This window comes from Leptosomus discolor, chromosome 6, assembly GCF_034619465.1.
Source record: "Leptosomus discolor isolate bLepDis1 chromosome 6, bLepDis1.hap2, whole genome shotgun sequence".
Classification (NCBI taxonomy): domain Eukaryota; kingdom Metazoa; phylum Chordata; class Aves; order Leptosomiformes; family Leptosomidae; genus Leptosomus; species Leptosomus discolor.
Window position 1 is genome coordinate 32512110 of NC_141396.1, and position 17800 is coordinate 32529909.

The following is a 17800-nucleotide window of genomic DNA, read 5'->3' on the forward strand; positions in this document are numbered from 1 at the left end:
TTTATCCCAAGTCATTTATGCCCCCAACCTTGCACAGATGGAGAACTTTAATGATGTGGTCTCACTTATAGGAACAAGTTTATATTCTTCAGTAATGTAAACCAGAAGCAAAATAGTATTTTGAGATTTGGAAGCTGAAGACAGATTGCGGTTCTAATTCAGTGCTTTGAAATATCTGTAATAAATTGAGTATCTGAGCAGTGAGGAGATCATCCTAATGACGAGTCTGTTTGCCTAGAAAACATATGCTTGGGGCAGATGCACTGTGTTGCTGACACACAGGTCAGGGAATTCTGAAAAGGTCACTTGATTTGGTAGATAGAAAAATTTGACAAATATTTCAACACTTCAGAGATGTCCATTAAATCAGTCATCATTTTTTGGTCACATTTAAACACAGTGATTCAAGATTTGCTATATTGTGCTAAGGCAGTATCTGTTTTGGAAACAGCAATGTGACTAGCTAAGCCAGTTGATTTTACGGAGCAGGCAAGATGAAATAAAACCACGTGGTGTTCATTATGGAAAACCCTGGATTCCTTCAGCATTGTATTCATGTGCTTTAGTTTGATCATGTACATTTAAGGCCAAGTTGTATGAGGTTTGTGTCTTTCTTGACACAAGATTAATCTGAGTGCGTTGGTATTTTGATGGTTATACAAAATCCTGGTGGAGTGAAGACGCAGCAGAAGCAGCATCTCAGAGATCTGGAAAGAGTACCTGACTGTTCTGGTAAACCCTAGGGATGAAATGACTGTTGTCACATAGTTAACCAAAAATTAAGAAATCCAGGTCACAAGAAATACAGTAGGTCTGTATGCTTTGCTGGTTTGTTGGGTTATTTAGAATTTGGCTTCTTGAGTTTGTTGAAGACCTATTCTTTCCTCTGCCAGATTTCCAGCCACTTCTGCTCATGAAGTACAGTGGGAAACTGAGGAGGTACAAGACAGGACTGATACATTACCAGCTAGACCAGAAGCATCAGAGAAAAATGGTGCATCGTAGCCATATTTCTTGCCAAGGAAGAATCTAGAAGCTCTGAACTGGAGATGAAATGGGACCTAGTTTTACAGTTATCATGGACTGCACTACAATTAATGTCTGAAGTCTGCTTAAGGTTCTGGCACATGAAATGGATAACCTTCTAATATGGCAAAGATGGGAAAAGTTTAAGTGACATTACAAGATATTGCGTGTAAACACTTTGCCAAAGCCATTTTGCCCAAGTGCATGTTCAACTCAGAAAGTCAACTGAACATGAGATTTGTGCTTTCCGAAACAAAGAAATTATCAAAGATAAAGAAGGAAAATGCAATGTTTTAAAATACGTTTTGATATTTCATAGCAGCAAAATACTATTGCACCTCAATCTCTTTCTTTCTGAGAGTCCTGTAGTACCTTACTGGATGTAGTTACAGATGAAACGTGTATTCTTGAATGACAAGTACTGATGCATAACACAGTACAAGAAGCACTTATTAATGTCACCTTCCAGATTAAAAAGAAAGCAAACAAATATCACCCTGCGCCTTCCAGTCAACACTGGTGGACACATAGAGACACAAAATATTTTAAATACTAATACAGAAATAACGAACTTTCAGCTTCATGCCTAATGATAGGCAACATGGATAAATGGGATACCTTACACAATATGTTGCATCCACTTCATACAACAGTTAGGGAAATCACATTGCTCAGAGCTTAAAAGAGAGCAATAACTTATGTAAGGTCATAAGCAGGAGGCGGCACCTCCAGAAAACATTACAAATGGAAAAGAAACTGTAAAGATACAGAAGATTATAATGCATGTTTGTTAAACAAACCACAACAAATGAAGGCTTGTTCTAGTGGACACCACTGAAAAGTCACTGTCAGGCTCACTGTGCTAGGTAACCAGTTTTTGAGGAATACTTCTTCACATGTAAGCATAACTTTGATACTGCTATGTTTATACTCCACCTACAGTCGCTCTCCAGGAAATATAGGAGAAAATTAATGCTACCTGCATGATTATCAGTAGAGACTAGATTCCAAAATTGTTGAAGGAAGCATTTTCAGAAAGTTAGTTGTAGATGAAACTTCAAGCATGACAAAAAAAAAAAGACAGAGCTTTGCCTTTGAGAGCAGCATGGTGTGTGGGTGAGCAGTTATATAACACCTGATATCACCATTTCGATGATTTCTTTATTCCTTTCTAAATATCCATCAGATTGGACAAACATAGCAACACTGATGAAATGTTGGAGTACTGGTAGAATTATAATATTGTTAGAGCGTTTAATGATTACAGCTATTTCAGAGCAACGAAAGCAATGGTATATTTGATTCTGTTTGATGCCAGTTTAATCTAAAAAGGATGTTTTACTAAACTTCATGCTAAATTCTTGACCAAGAGGTCATTAAAGGCATCAAAATCTAATGAATCGAGGACAACTGGATACATATATAAGATACATAACATATAGCTGCAACATTGCTAGAGGTCAGTATTTTGGAAGGCCCACATTGATATGATTAAAAAGAAAACATTTTACAAGATTCTATTATTTCTATTGTTCTATCAATTTTCTCTGAAAAAGCTTCAGTAGCTTCTAATAGACATCCTGGTTATACAAGCTATGTGTAGTCAATGACTTCTTTATAATAAGGCCAAAGGAAATGAAAAAAATATGTTAATAAAAATTGCCAAGTAAATTTTAATAATGAGAAAATTATGTGTATCTGTGCTGTATGACAGGCACTAATGTAAGAACCTAACTCAATCAGATAGTGATCTGCAGATGGACACCACATTCAATTCAAAGATGAAGAGGCAACATTAATCAAATCCATTATCTATTGAAAAAAAAAGTACTCATTTCAAATAATTCTTATATCTTCACACTGGTTATGCAGCCACTGCCTCAGTAACAATCTAGCAGAGTATGATAATGTGAATGAAATGGCTGATTTTAGGGGAAATCTTTAAGACCGTAGGGCCATACATAATAAGAAATCAGCTTGAATACATCCTAAGTACCCTCTACTCGCAGCAAACGCAGCTGCAGCATGGGTTGGTGAGTGGGAGGAGTCTGTGGTGTGGGGAGGGTGTTCTCATTACCTTTGTACTGTCATTCAACAGGGTTTTTCAAGCTCAGTCTGCTCAAGGGTACCAGAAATTTCAACTGGAGGAAAGAAGTAATCCTCCACCAGCACTGCAGGTCCATCTTTTTGCATTAATGGACAGATTTAGCCCATTTACCTCTGAAACAGGGATGTTTATATAACTTCTACCCTTCTAAGATGAGCAGCGTAATTCACAACTCCAGGAAGGTTGACCTGGTTACCTCCAGCCACCAATGGAGAGAAATAGGTACCCCGACAGTCCAGTATGCTAAAGCACAGCTGGGCTCAGTTGCCAACCCCAAATGGTCTTCCAGTCTTGCCCTTTCTGTGGCAAGGGGTAGCAGTAACCCATTTATGAACAAAGAGTAGAACAGTGGGCTCTCAGCTCCAAATGAGTCTTGGGCCCTCATTTTCAAGTTTCATTTCCACATTCATGGCATTACTGACCTGTTCCATTCTTTCCACCTGTTTGTCTTACAATTTCATGTCACAGATGGACCCCCTTTTTTTAAGTTGCTCTAACAACAGAGCATTGGAAAAGCCTACCGTATTAGTTGTCTTGCCTAGGAAACCTGTTGCACATCTCAAAGCTGCATTTCAGTTGTCGTCATGCTCAGGCAGCTGCTTTTCATGGTGTCCAGTTTACAGTTTCAAGCCTTTCTTTACAATTGCAAAAGCTAAAAGAGCGTATATGTGGAGGTTTTTAAATAAAAACAAATAGAGCCAGACAGTTACTGATAATTACCTCATTTCAAAAGCTTAGGTTGTAAGTGAGGAAAATTGTGCCAGCTGATGTGTACTTTATCTATAGACTGAAGGGGTAGAATCATTCATTCCTGACCTTCTGGTCTCCATATCTGTAAAAATCTAAGAGACTCATAATTTGAGGGACAACTATATTTCCTATTACATCAGATTTGTTTCAAGATTATTCTCTGGCCAGAAGAGAGTTCCCCTTACCAAACTGAAGAAAAATGCTGATGATCTTTCCATATAAAATTATATTGACATATATAGAAGAAGAATTCATAATGCCATAAGCACTGTAGTATGCTATTTCAGCTTCCCCAAAGTTAATTTTTGCCTAAAACAAACTGAAAAAGACCAATCTGTTCAATTCCATGATTCTATAACCACATGAACCAAGCAGTTCTTCACAAAGCCCCTGATGTGCATTGACATGCATAAAGTTCAACATGACATCATGTTAGCAATCATCGTATGACTCAAGAAGTGAAACAGAAACAATATTTTTAAAATAATTCATAGCCTGCTTTTTCTTACCCTAAGGCTGAATGAAATTAACAGCCTTAAGTTACACAGGGTAGGATTCAAAGAAGGTACGTGTCCGTAAAGGTGGATGCGTGCTTCTGAGATAAGATGCCTACTCCTGAGCAAAGACTGTTCCATGAAAGCAGATGTCAAATCTATGTCTTTGGGATGGGCTACACTGCACCTTGGAAATATTTATTTTCAATAGCTATAAATAAAAGTCTAGATGGGTAGTGAGATACATGGTAGGTGTCTGGAGTTATGGTAATAATCAACAACACAGTGGCCCTAGCTTCCTGAAGACAATACCCTGGGAACTATTGACTATTTAACGGAGAAACAAAAACAAACAAAAATACAAGCAAAAATTAATGTTCAGGCAGAGAAACTGAGAACAGTTTTCTTGCAGCCTGATGAGTTGTAAACAGAGGCTTATTCCGCTGGCCTTGTAAATTCATTAACACGAGATTTCCTTGCTCTGCAAGTTTCCTGAGATCCACTCACACTACTAATGCAAACTCTTGCTCTGCTCTCTCTGACTGAGACAGCGGTCTCAGAGAGTATTGTCCAAACTGTTTTCTTGATGGGTCTAGTTTTAGGAAGACAGGAACATCACTGCTCAGGAGGAATACAAATTTCTTTAACAGACTACCTCACTTCATTGGTGGAAGAATACGAGAACTTATTTCTGTTCAAATAAGGGCCAGGTAGGAGAAACATTCTCAGAGAAGAACTAAAAATCTGTGATAGACAAAATGAGTTATAGCATCATGTTTATGATATGGGAAGTGCACAGCCTTCTTACCCTAAATAAAATTTCCTGTTGCAATTCTTTATTTGATGACATGAATTGCCCTCAGCAAAACAAATTTTTATGGATAATTGCTATAGGAAAAATTGTGGGAGAATTAAACTTTTCACTGTAACATGGTAGCCTTAGATCAGGCATTGCTAGTGGCTGTAACACTACACCTTCAGGGACAAAAAAAAAAAGGGAAAGAAGACAAGAAGAGAAGCAAAAGAAGAAAAACAGTGCAGAAAAGACAAAATATAACAACCAAAAAGAGTGCAGCTAGGGACACATAAAAAGGTCTTAAAGCATTATAGTGGGAACATATTAAAATGTAGGTTATTGGTGCAGAGACACTAGACAAACTATAAATTCACTGGATTGTGTAAGACTGGCTGGTTTCTAGAAACTCAGATTAGAAAGATCCTGCATGGCAACTTGAACTGTGGGTTTATATACTCTTCTTATGGGATCAGGGATAGTCCTTGACATATTTAACTGGGGTCAAAATTCTCCCATCTCAGAAAAAAAGACATGCCTGAACACAAGGGATGTTGAAGTAACTTCTTATCTATCTATGACATCTAGCAATGTGGGTTTAGGATAACATCCGCTTTATGCAGAAGATAGAGGTGAGTGTTAACAGTTTTCAGAAATGCTTTCTCTTTCTATTTAAGGTCAAGTAATTAAGAGTTTAGGAAGAAGTTTTTACTAAGATCAGATTTCTCAGTCTCTTTTAGAAAGACCTGTTGCTCAGTTGTTTACAAAAGTACTTGTACTCGATAGTCTGGAGTCTTCATACTTAAGCATTTGTAAACAAACTGGTATGGTCTGATTTTAGTGTTGGCCCTGGCTCAAGCACAAGATCATAGAATCATAGAATGGTTTGAGTCAGAAGGGACCTCAAAGATCATCTAGTTCCAACCCCCGCCATGGCAGGGACACCTCCCACTAGACCAGGTTGTTCAAGGCTCCATCCAACCTGGTCTTGAACAATGACCTTCTGAAATCCTTTTCAACCTGAATTATTCTATGATTCTGTCATCCATTGAATTGTTCCATTTGCTGACAGTTAACAGTCATCCTCTTAAATTTGGGAATTTAAACCTTCACAGCAGAAAATTACATACAGAGGGCAGTATCACCTTTGCACTGGTTAGCTGGATGGTTAGATTTCAAGTAGATCTCAGAGTTCCTGTTTTAGGGATAGTTCCTGGAGTAGTAAGTCTCAGCTACCAAGACTTTGAAGGTTTAGGAGAAAACTAGCTTACTTGGCAAACATCAGGAGTCAAGCACAGTTGGCTGTGAACTTGGGCAGAGATATCTTAGTTACCTTACTGCTTCATGACATAACACTCTCAGAATGTGTTTGACAAAAGCATCACTGCAGCTTATTGCTTTTCCAGGCAAAGGCAAACAGAGGAATGGACGTCATAACTTTACCTCTTCTTTGCCTGTGTTTCCAGTAGCTTGTCCCAGCTCTACATTTCTTTATATTAAAGGTTTTGGGGGTTTTTTCAAATGTGTTGGAGTCTTCTAATAATTCCACTGGGGGAACGCTGACTTCTTACTTTCGGAAGATCTTGCCTGATGTTCAGTTTGATTAATCACTTTAATCTACTCATGTTTCCTACACATCCATATACCTCCCTCTTTGGTGTGTTCACATCTTTCTGACATAAATTTAAGTTTTCATCCCTTAGCCTTTGCTGTCCACATTTAATTCTACCGCAAACACATGGATTTCTGTTAGCTTTTTATTTGCAGATTGTCTTAGCAATACACATCTTCTTGTCTGATCTCTTTAGGATTGTTAGTTTTTTCCTTTGGGGATGTATGTGTATTCCATTGTCAGAACACAGTGAATTATTCTAGGTACTGTCACCTCTAGAGGTAAAGAAAGAGGAATAAGTATGTCACAGCTGTGTGTTGAGAAGCCTACATTTGAAGCATAAAATCCTGTTGGGCTTTTTTCCCCAATATATCATCCTACAAAATCAGATTTAATTTATGGCTGGCTATTTCTAGCTCTTGTTTTCAGTATTGTTGATATCCATGTTCCTCCTTCCCATTGAATATCAATGCTTCAAATTATATCCCTTCAAGATAGTAATGTCTCCCGTGGGAATAACAGTTGCCGGTTACCATCTGCTGGCCAGCCAGGAACATACCACTAAACACTGCTTGCTGTCTTCATGCAGAACTCTGAGAACACAAGTCAGAACTAAATTTAACAGGTATATCCAGACCTTCTGTCAAGTTCTAGAGATGAAAACCAAAAATTGATACAATCAAGTTCTCAGATGTAGATACAACAAAATTTTAAGGACGTTCAGACAGTTGCTGTGTGAACTTCATCAGATACCACGGCACATAGCACAGTAAGATCTACACACAGGAAAACAAAATCTCTAAATGTCTGAAAAACTGCTGTTCCTCACATATCTGGAGAAGTTCTAATATGAAATCAGGCTCACAGGACGCTGGAGTCACTTCTATGCATGTATGCCTTTCTTGTTTATGTAGACAAAATGGCCTGTTAAAGGGTTACATTTTTCCTTATGAGGGAACTAGATTTCTCTGGGAGACAGAGAATAAGTTTCGCCCACCACATACATCAAAGTCTCTGCCCAGTACAAAAGCAAAGGCAGAGGGAGGGGACAAGAGCAGTGGCTACTGCAGAGGAGTGAATGAGAAAGAGATGCTAACAGAAGCAGTAGCTGAGAGCTGCGATGCAGCTCATGTGAACACTAGAAACTTGATCTGGGGAAAAAATAGAAGATGGGACATTCAATGCTAAGCATTGAAAAGGAATGAAGATCTAAGGAAAGGTACTTGCAGTTTCAAGACTTTGTGTGCTGTTCAGTGCTGAACAGTTCTGTGCAGAAACCATTCCCCACTTAGCATTTACCTGGCCTTTGTGGCATGATCAAGGTGGTCATAGACGCCCTAGGCTGTGGTTTCTGCTGTGATTTTCATGCCTGACAGCCATGCAGAGAGCCTACATAAACTGAGAAAAGCCCAGTATCTAGTGTTCAAGAGCAGTGTTTTACTGCCTGCACTAAAAACATTTTCTGATACAACAAAACTAGAGCCAGACAACCAGGAGACAGTGCTGCTGAATTTCCAGGAGGATGTTACATCCATTTCTGTGTAATCTCATTCAAGGTCTTTAGCAAAAAAAACATTTCATGTTTATTAATGTTCCCTGTTTCACTCATACCTACTCGGATAACATGCAATTTTCACATTACTTAGAGTGGTCTTATTGACATAGACCAAACTGTATTCCTAGTGACTGATCTATATATCAGCAGTGGTATGAACTTTGCTTCTCTTTCATTCATTTAATCTATGACTCGTGAACAACTTCACTGAAGTGTAGAATAACCTCCAGGGAAAAATATTTTCCGATCAATAGCATAATAGTAGAGAAGCAGTACATGCACGAATAAACTAATTGAAGGATGTGTTTCCTCAGTCTCAGCTCTGTTATCATATTCTAATTTCCCACATTTTTTGCAAATTAACATATCTGGTGATAAAAAGTTTATCGTGATACAAAGGGTTTATCTAACATATATAAGAATTAACTACTAATTTTGGAGGCAATTTGAACTGTGTGAGATTAAATTAGAGCTATTTATATTTTTTCAGTTGCTCAGACTGAGCGTAAACCTTGACAGCCACAAATCAGTTGCCACAGAAAGCCTTGAAGTCTCTGTCCTAACCACACTTTCTTTATTTGCCTCAGAAAAAGCCATCTGGTATTCCAGAACAGGTTACAAGATCTCATACCCTCGTGATGCTCTTCAGAGGTGCCTCCACCCATATTTGATTGTCAAAACCCAAATCTTAACCTCTTATCATCATTGCTGAATTATGTGCATTTTGTACAAAAATGGCACACACATTCCAGAAGCACAGAAAATGTTGTGCAAGTAACAGTAAAACCAGTGCATTATTCAAAAGCAGTAAGGTGACTCAGATCTAAAGTGAACATGATATAAAACTCGTTCAAAGAGAGGCTCAGATGAGCTTACGTTCTATTTAAGACTGAAACACCAATCAAGGAGTTGCTCCCAAGAGGCATTGAACCATAAGTAAAAATCCTCTGTAATTCAGAGCAGCAATATCTCCTGGTTTTCTATTCTATCAATGCAGTCCATACGAGGCAGGGTCTCGGTGACAGTGGAGTCCCCGAGGTGCACAGTAGGCTGGCGTGAGAGACTACAAATGTGCTGACAGACTCATTTCAATGTTAAAAATGAAGCATTTTACTGAAATCTGTGTGTGCACAGAGTTCAGCCCAGGCAGGGACTCCTCAGCATATAAAGGTGTGGTGGATACACTTGACCCCCGTTTAACAAAACTCACAGTGGTTCGGTACAGGCTTCAAAGGAGCTAAAGGCCTGAGCTGTAGCCTGGTCAAGAACTCTAGGAAACCCACAAAGGAGCAGATCACAGCAGAGCACTGATGCAGCTGAACTTGGAACACCGATCATGCAATTAACACATGAATAGTGGGTGGTTTTTCTAAGACTAACTTATCAAGGAACAAAGGAAGTCACAGGTACTATGAGTCTCATGCATACCTCTCCCATTTTATGTAATTTGACTATAAGCCAACCACTTTATCCCATAAATATGACAGCCAAAGTGAGCCTTCTGTGAGCTCTCCCTGCTAGGCAGAATGACTGTGTGGCAGTGATCTCCCCTCGAGCTGTGATGCCTCTCAAGTTTACTCCTCAAAGCAACGAGATCTTTTAAAAACGACAGCTCTCTGGATGAGTCCAATCTGAATTCTCCCTGAATGGCAACTGGACTGCACGCCAGCCAACTCTCCCCTTGAGCAGGGACGCCTCTCAGTGTTAAGACATATTAGTCATTTAGCTTAAATAAGTTTTAAATAGAATGAATCAGTTATGATGTTGTGTGATTTAGTATGCTGTTTGCTTAGCTTTACTTACTTAGCATGAGTAGCTAGATTTGCTGAAGCCTTAGGCCGCATGCTGTAAACTTTCACCTAGATACACTGGACATGTACCTACTTAAGCAAAACAGGGCCTCCAGATCCAGCACAAAACAAAATAAGGAGGCTACAACCATCAACAACAGCTGCAACTAGACAAGATGTCTGGAGACAGTGAAGGAATTCTGTAAGGAGTCGGAAGATCTCAGACCAGAATCGCTATTGGACCAAAGGGTGCGTGGAAGGCATGTGAAGAGAATATGAAGAGTGCATGAGGGGCGGGTGAAGAGTCTGTAAGGGTATAATTGCCCAGGGATTTCTTTGTTCCTTGTCCCTCTCCGGAGGCACCCAGCTCAAGCTGATCCTGCTGCTGTACCACTCTATTAAATTATTTATTTTTATAAGATTCAACACCCGTGACTCTGCTTTGGGAAACCCAGGGTTCGAACTTCAGAGTGAACTAACACCAGACGTCCACTTCTTTAACATCAACGTTTGAGATTCCTTACCTGAGACTGAGATCCTTCCTTACCCAAGGCAGACACCCCTTATTCGCAACAGATCCTCAGTAAGGGACTGATAGCATGCTGAACGAATGTCTAATGAGATCCATTAGCCATGTCTGGGACTAAGTCTGGATCTAGGTGCACCTAGAGTCCTCTTTAAGAAGGAGTCTAGAAAGCAAAGGGGTCCATTCTGAACCTCATGACTCAATGGGAGTTCTTCCTTATCCTTTGTATCTCTTCCATTAGATATAAACCGTTGACCAAGTCTGAGACTAAGATTGGACGTAGCTGCTTCTAAGCTCCATCAGGAGTTTGGAAAGCAAGGGGGTCCACTCTGAACCTCATGACTCAAAAGGAGGGTGTCCCTTACCTTTTTGCATTTCCGGTCTCTGTGCAAATCATACTAAATTGATTCTAACTCAATTTTCCTTTGTATATGTCTTCCATGTAGTAAGTAATAGAATGAACCTTGCCATTGAACTCTGTTAAGTCACACTTTTACAAATTCATATTAAAATCACTTTTGCTAGCATCTTTGATGACGTTTATTTAAGTGATCTAAAACACTCGTCCGTGTCAAACTGGGGTAGTTGGCAGGATACTAAATGAGGATCTGCGACACAAGAAGTTGTTCAGATATTCTGTTCATTTCCTCCCAGTCTCCTTTTATTGTAGTCCTGTACTTGTAAATCAAATTTGCATTGCAGAAATTGTCAGGGAAAGCTGCAGGTGTGAACAGTTTGGGTACAGATGAAAAACTGGTATCCAGAGTTTACCTCAGCTTTTACTGTTTTCAATGGAAAAAAAATATTTCCATGTGTGCTAGGGTTTGAGCACATCATAGAGCAAGGGACGTAGCGCTCTTGGGATAAGCCTATTAATCAAAGGTTTCATCCTAAGTACTCATTCCCACACCAATGAAATTACATTGAAGTTCTCAACTCTGCTTCATTCATAACACCACATCAAGCTTTTCAGACGTCCATGCTTTGTTCCCAGCTATAGATACCTATCCACATGAAACCCTTTATATGTTACAGTTTCAAATGTCACTGTCATGTTTTACGGTGAAGCCATTGGAAACCCTCTTGGCTTCCCCTAAGTATAACAGGAGTCTTGCACACACAGAAGTTTTTCCATGACACTTTGTGATCTTCTCCCCTTAAGTTTGGGTAGAAACTCCACCTGTCAGAATAGGAAGATACCTTTGCTGTATCTCTGTAACTCCAGAACCAGTAAAGAAGGTTTAAAATCCTTACCAAACTGACCTGAGCCTTTTCGTAATCCAGCAAAAAGTTTCCATTCAAGGGAAGTTTTAAGAGGGTCCCAACTGTATTTAAGTTTCTTTCCTTATTCTAATTCTTAGCCTACATGTCTACTTCTCTTCCTACATGTCTCTTTGTCCAGGTCTTCTTCTGGGACTAGATGAGCTTTCTACAAAGGATTCTAAAATTTTGATTTTATTCAAGTTTTCTAAGTTGCAGAAGAAACAAAAAGCCAGGATGGGGACATAAAGCAAAGAAGAAAATAACACCGTTCAGATTTTTTTCCAGAAACTGTGAATAATAATATCACACCATTTTCAGGAAAAGAATGAGTGACTGTGTGAGAGAGTCAGATTTATGTTATTCTTTGGGGGAAAATACTGTGTGACAGGGAAGAGGAGACTTAATAAAGGTGGGGGAAAAAAAGGGAAGACTGAATAGTATGTACCAAGGGAATTCTCCTTTTGTCTCCTCTGTTTTGCCAATATGACTTAGACAGGAGGATCACTCCTCATCAAGACATCCCTCCGTCTTGATATTCTTTGTATACAATGTCTAGCATAAGTCACCAATCCCAATAGGTTCCTTCATGAATTACTGTAATAAATTTATAAAGCCATGTTATCTTATACTTCCTCATGTGGATACCAACTTCTTTTTCCCCTTAGCACTCATATAGGCTACAGTCCTGTTTATCCCAGTATATCAAAATATTGCAGCTACAAGAACTGTCAAACCAATTCCTGTTACCTTGCATTGGAGAGGTTCAGCATGTGTTACAGCTTCGTGGCTAACTTTCATTAAAACCTAAATAATGATACATACAATGCCACTGGGAGATAATGAACTAAATGCTATCCTAACTTTACAGACTCAGAAAATGAGATGTCAAGTGTGGGGAAGTACACCTGTAATTGCCTTTAGTGAGAGAGACAGCTGGAGCTGATGCCTGCTGTTTCTTCACAAACAACCTGAATGAAAAGATACTCTCTGGCTCTCCTGAACTCTCCCAAAGGGTCAAATTTCACCTCAGCTGGTGTAAAAATTCCCACTGATTTACTGTACTCATTAATTTCTTTACAGTTCAACCTTTCTTCACCACTTTGCAGCTAAAATAAAACCCACAAGCACCCTTAAAGTGCTACCTTTGGAAAATCAATTCCAAAAATACTCCAGGCTTCTGGCTAGCTATATGCATTGTGTATACACACACACACACACACACTATATGCATATCAAATCAATCTGAGGTTACATTAATAACAAAGTTCCAAAAGCAGTGGGATGGAAGGGGATTAGGTTACTCAGGTCCTACTGATAAATGCACACCTTAATCTCCACAGTCTTCTGTCGACACACACCTTTCCCTTTTATACAATTTTACTGAAAAAATTATATTTTTTTCTTTTCTTCAAAGGACAAGTTACTCTATTTCTGAATGAAAACAAATGTGCTGTCAATCATTCAGGTGAAGTTAAAATAAACGGCTAAAGTCAACTGCAACACTGACCTTCCACAAAAATATTTTAAAGAGATATAAGATTGCAGCCAGAGAGGGGCAAATGTCAGTTTTCATTAAAATCTTTAAGTATATTCATCTAATTGACAACCTTTACGTGATGTTGAGAAGTTCTGCTGCTTTTCTACTTTCTTTTTTGTCTGTGTGATTGTCACAGTAAATGGACCCCATTGCCTGAGCAATAAGGTCCTCACACCAGCAACGATGCAGCTTAGCTTCTACCCACCACCTCATATCCCACCAAGATTAGAAACATTTTACAGATTAATGAATTCATTTAGACTCATCAACTTTGGGAATCACCTTTTTTCTTGCTTGTCTGAAGTTTGGACATGTACATTTTCCGTGTTTTCTTTTGCTTAACTACAATCTCAGGCTTATTATAGATTTGTCAGGATTATTTTTCTTTCTCCTGTCTGAAGAGAAAAATTTGTTAGTAACTCTGAAGTATACTAGACTACAGCAACAGCCTACAGACTCCACACCATGTAGGATGAAGGCGAGTGTCTTTTCAGCCCTGCGTTGGTGAGGTCCATCAATTCGCTGTCCCTATAAGGGTCAGTTTTCACATACAAAAAATTCTTCAAAGGAAGCTATACAGACGGGAGTTTACCTTAGATCTTTTGATGCAGGCTGAGAAATTGTGCAGAAGTCAGACTTCTGGCTTTTGAAATTTTGGCACTTCAGATATTTAAGAATAAATCGCTTTCCTCCTTCATGTTGCCACCCCTTGCTACTGCCTTACATCAGCCCTAGAGAGAATCCAGGGGCACCTGCCAGAGACAGAAACAACAGCTATCCATCTGTCTCTTTCTCAGGTGTTATTTACCTCGAGTTCATTTTTGGCATGGTGGTAATAGATTTTTATCATTTAATTGAATCCATCACCATCTATTTCTGTTTGCATTGCCAGTAGGATCAGCAAACACTTCCCAAAATCCTTCTAAAAACTAAATGAAACCCAGGAGCACAGTATTCCTTCACTTACACTGCACAGGTGACTGCAAAGCAGGGCTACTCGCATGCATTCTGCTCATTTTCCATACTGAATAGTAATCTCCAAATGCTGAACATATTTGGAAAAGTTTCATATCCTTGAATCACATTTGTTTAGGCAGGTACTTTTTGGATCATTCTCCAAGCTGAAAGAGGGCTTAATATGTGGCTAAAAACTAAACTCAAGGCTCCAAAATGAAAACCAGAGGACGTTAATTTTTATGACTAGTTGGGTCACCAGTTCTGGCACCCATTGTAGCACAAGTATTTAGTCATAATTGGTAATTGATCGCGTATCTTTTGTTCTTTTAAACCAGAGTGCCAAGTTTTTGCAACCACAGAATCGAGCAGGCTAGCGAAGTCAGTGAGACAGTTATCCTTGCTATCCTATCCAACAGTAATCCTGGGGCAGCAATGTTAAAGCTACTTTAGCAGGACTAAGCACAGTTTTCTTTCAGAACTAGTACGTGCTCATAGTTTACACTCTGCTATCAGAAAGATCAAAGCCCACACCTGAGGTTAGTGCTCTTCAACCACGGGCTGTTTTTAATGACAAATACTTAATTGAAAAGAAGCAAGGGCGGGGGGAAGAGTAGAAACAAAACCCCAAAAAAGTCACTGTCTTCCACACTCCTGAGTCAGAAACACACCTCCTGGCAAGGGCTGGTACTTCTGCTGCCTCTCTGACGCTACAGATTCAACCTACTCTTTCTCAGAAAAACCAAGTATCTGATCATATTCCACAAATTGCTGATAAATTACATTCCTGTTTCTTTCCCCTCTGTATAAATAACAATGGTTTCTCCAAATATTTTACTGAAGTGGCCTCAGTCTATCACATCTAAGGCTTCAGTTGTCACCCTTTCCCTTCGACTGAGAATAAGCGATCACATCTCTTTATTTGTAGGTAGGTATACTATCTATAAAGTTGTCTGGTCTTTTTGGTTTTCCTCTCACATCTTTTCCTCTCTTCTTAAGTCTTTCCTTTCAGCCCTGACAAAAAATAGAAACACTACAACCTTTCCCTTACTTTAACAGAGAGCATTAAGTAATCTTATTAAATTGCATTTTCCTCTGCAGTATCAGAGGTTTCTATCTACCTTTGAGAAAGTAAGAAAAGAAAATTTGGTTTACAATTCAAAAAATAGCCTAAAGAAGAAAGCTCTGAATCTTTTCCCCATTTTGCTATCATCCACAAAACTACCCCGTTAAAATCAGCTTCCAGGCAAACTGATGTTTTCTTAACATATGTTCCTCAAAGCTGTGCCAGCTGTAGTGCTTTCTACAACCAATCGCTGTGTTAATTGAGGTAAGCAGTGAAAACATAAACACCTACGTTAGAGCAGCTTCTAAGATATTTAAAGCTGACTTGGATAGGCTATGTTAAACTACTGAAATTGTGTCTCCTGTCCTTTCATATTTCAAGTATTGAAAGTGTTACTGGTGGTTTTGTTTGCTTGTCACAGCTTGTGACTCACAGGAATAACAGAGACACCAAATGTAGCTTTGGTTTCTGTTTCTAAGCTCAGTACGTCTTGAGTGTTTACTACAAGACCCATCTTGATATACAAAGTGTTTGAATCTTTATCAGCATCTTCTTTGGTCCAAACTGGTTTTGCCATGAGTCATTTTAAGTTAAATAGGCATTAACAAAAGTAATACAATCTTTCCCAGCATTAAGAAACTCAGCAGGCTTACTAAGGACCACTTTCCTCTCCAGCATTCAATTTTGTTTATGGGTCTTAACATGCTGTTGAAAGATATTCCAGATTTGTCTCATAATTCCATCTAGTGGATCAGATACTAACAAATTTTTACGCATCAAGGCTCAAGGGTGGAAATAATACTATATATAAAAAAAAAAATCCTTAGATTCCTGTGTCTTGCATCTCAGAAAAGAGCCAAAAACCTGGAGGAGAGCTACCTAATTCTGCTGAGTAACAAAATAAAAAGAATCCTCTACTAGGCTACCTTGAAATGCATAAAAGCTGAGCAGCACACCTCCAACCAGTGAGCACATTTCAACCACGAAGTGGTCGAAAAACACCATGTCATAGCCAAGAATAGATGAGAGGAAGGATACAGTGACAGATTAGCTTCCCATGGAGAGACCTGTACCACTATTTTAGCTTATAGAGAGATGCCGACCTCATAGGCAACAGCACCAAGGAAGCTGGAAGGAAATGAAACAGCTCAGTCCTGTCAGGATATATGTGCGACTGGGGTTTTAGGCAGTATTGAGGTAAAACCTTCAATTCTGCTTAAACCCTCATCTTTTTCTGGTGAAGAACTGACCCTCAGGTGTGTTAGCAGTATGGAAATGTACATAAACTGGAGTTTTTGCCTTCCTAACTCTTTTTGAGTTAGCATTTCATCACGTCTCCAGTTCCTGGACGACTAGCCCAAAGGCACGCTGTATTTTTACATAAATCATAAGCTGATTAAAAGAATGAGATCACCTAATGATAATTTTGTACATGTAAAATACTTTTCTCAAAAAACCCCACAACCCCCCTCTTTTTTCACATTAGTTTTAAATAGGGGCATTGTCCATGCCTTTTCAAAAATGCAGGAAAGTCCTACAAACCCAGAGAACTTTTCTTCTGCACCCTATTAAAGGTGAATGATTGCACTACAAAGTGTAGCCCTCCATCTTGTAGCTAGTCATTTAAATCCTTATTTGCTGTGATCTCTGAGATGTCATGTCATTTTAAACTACAAGAATGAGTTATTAACTTGCTGAGAGAAGCAAATGGACACAAACTATTTTCTCCCAGTCTGTTTTTTTGTTGTTGTTGTTTTTTGTTTTTGTTTTTGTTTTGTTTGTTTGTTTTTGGTTTTGTTTTTTTTTAACAGCCTGTACAGTTCCTAAAGAATATGGTTTTAAATTAGGGTCTTTGACAGCAAAAGCAGAGCACATTTTATAATTCCCAGAGCTACAAGAAACAGCTGTATATAAGCATAAACCCAGACAGTTTCTGTCTTAATGTGCCCCAGGACACTGTTGGCCCAGTTCTCAGTTGTATCACAGCCCCTGTTGTGCCATTTCTCTTGTGCAAAGAGGCTATAAAGTCATCATCTGCAGAAATCCCTTTAGCAACGGGTTGAATGTTGAACAGTGCAAAACTAACATAGCTGTTCACTGCCCCGTCTTCAATGGTCCAGAGCCTTAGGACATGTATGGCTTTGCTGTAATGTCACTTGTCTGCTTTCTCCAGAATAGCCCATCTGCATGCCAAGAAACTGGGTTACTGCAGTTTTCGAGGTATGCTAACTTCTATGATGAGAAAAAGCCTGGTCTAGGAAATACAAATTTTTCTCTTTTTCTAAATTCACATAGTCTTCTCTCAGGCAACTGTCTGTGCCAGAAAC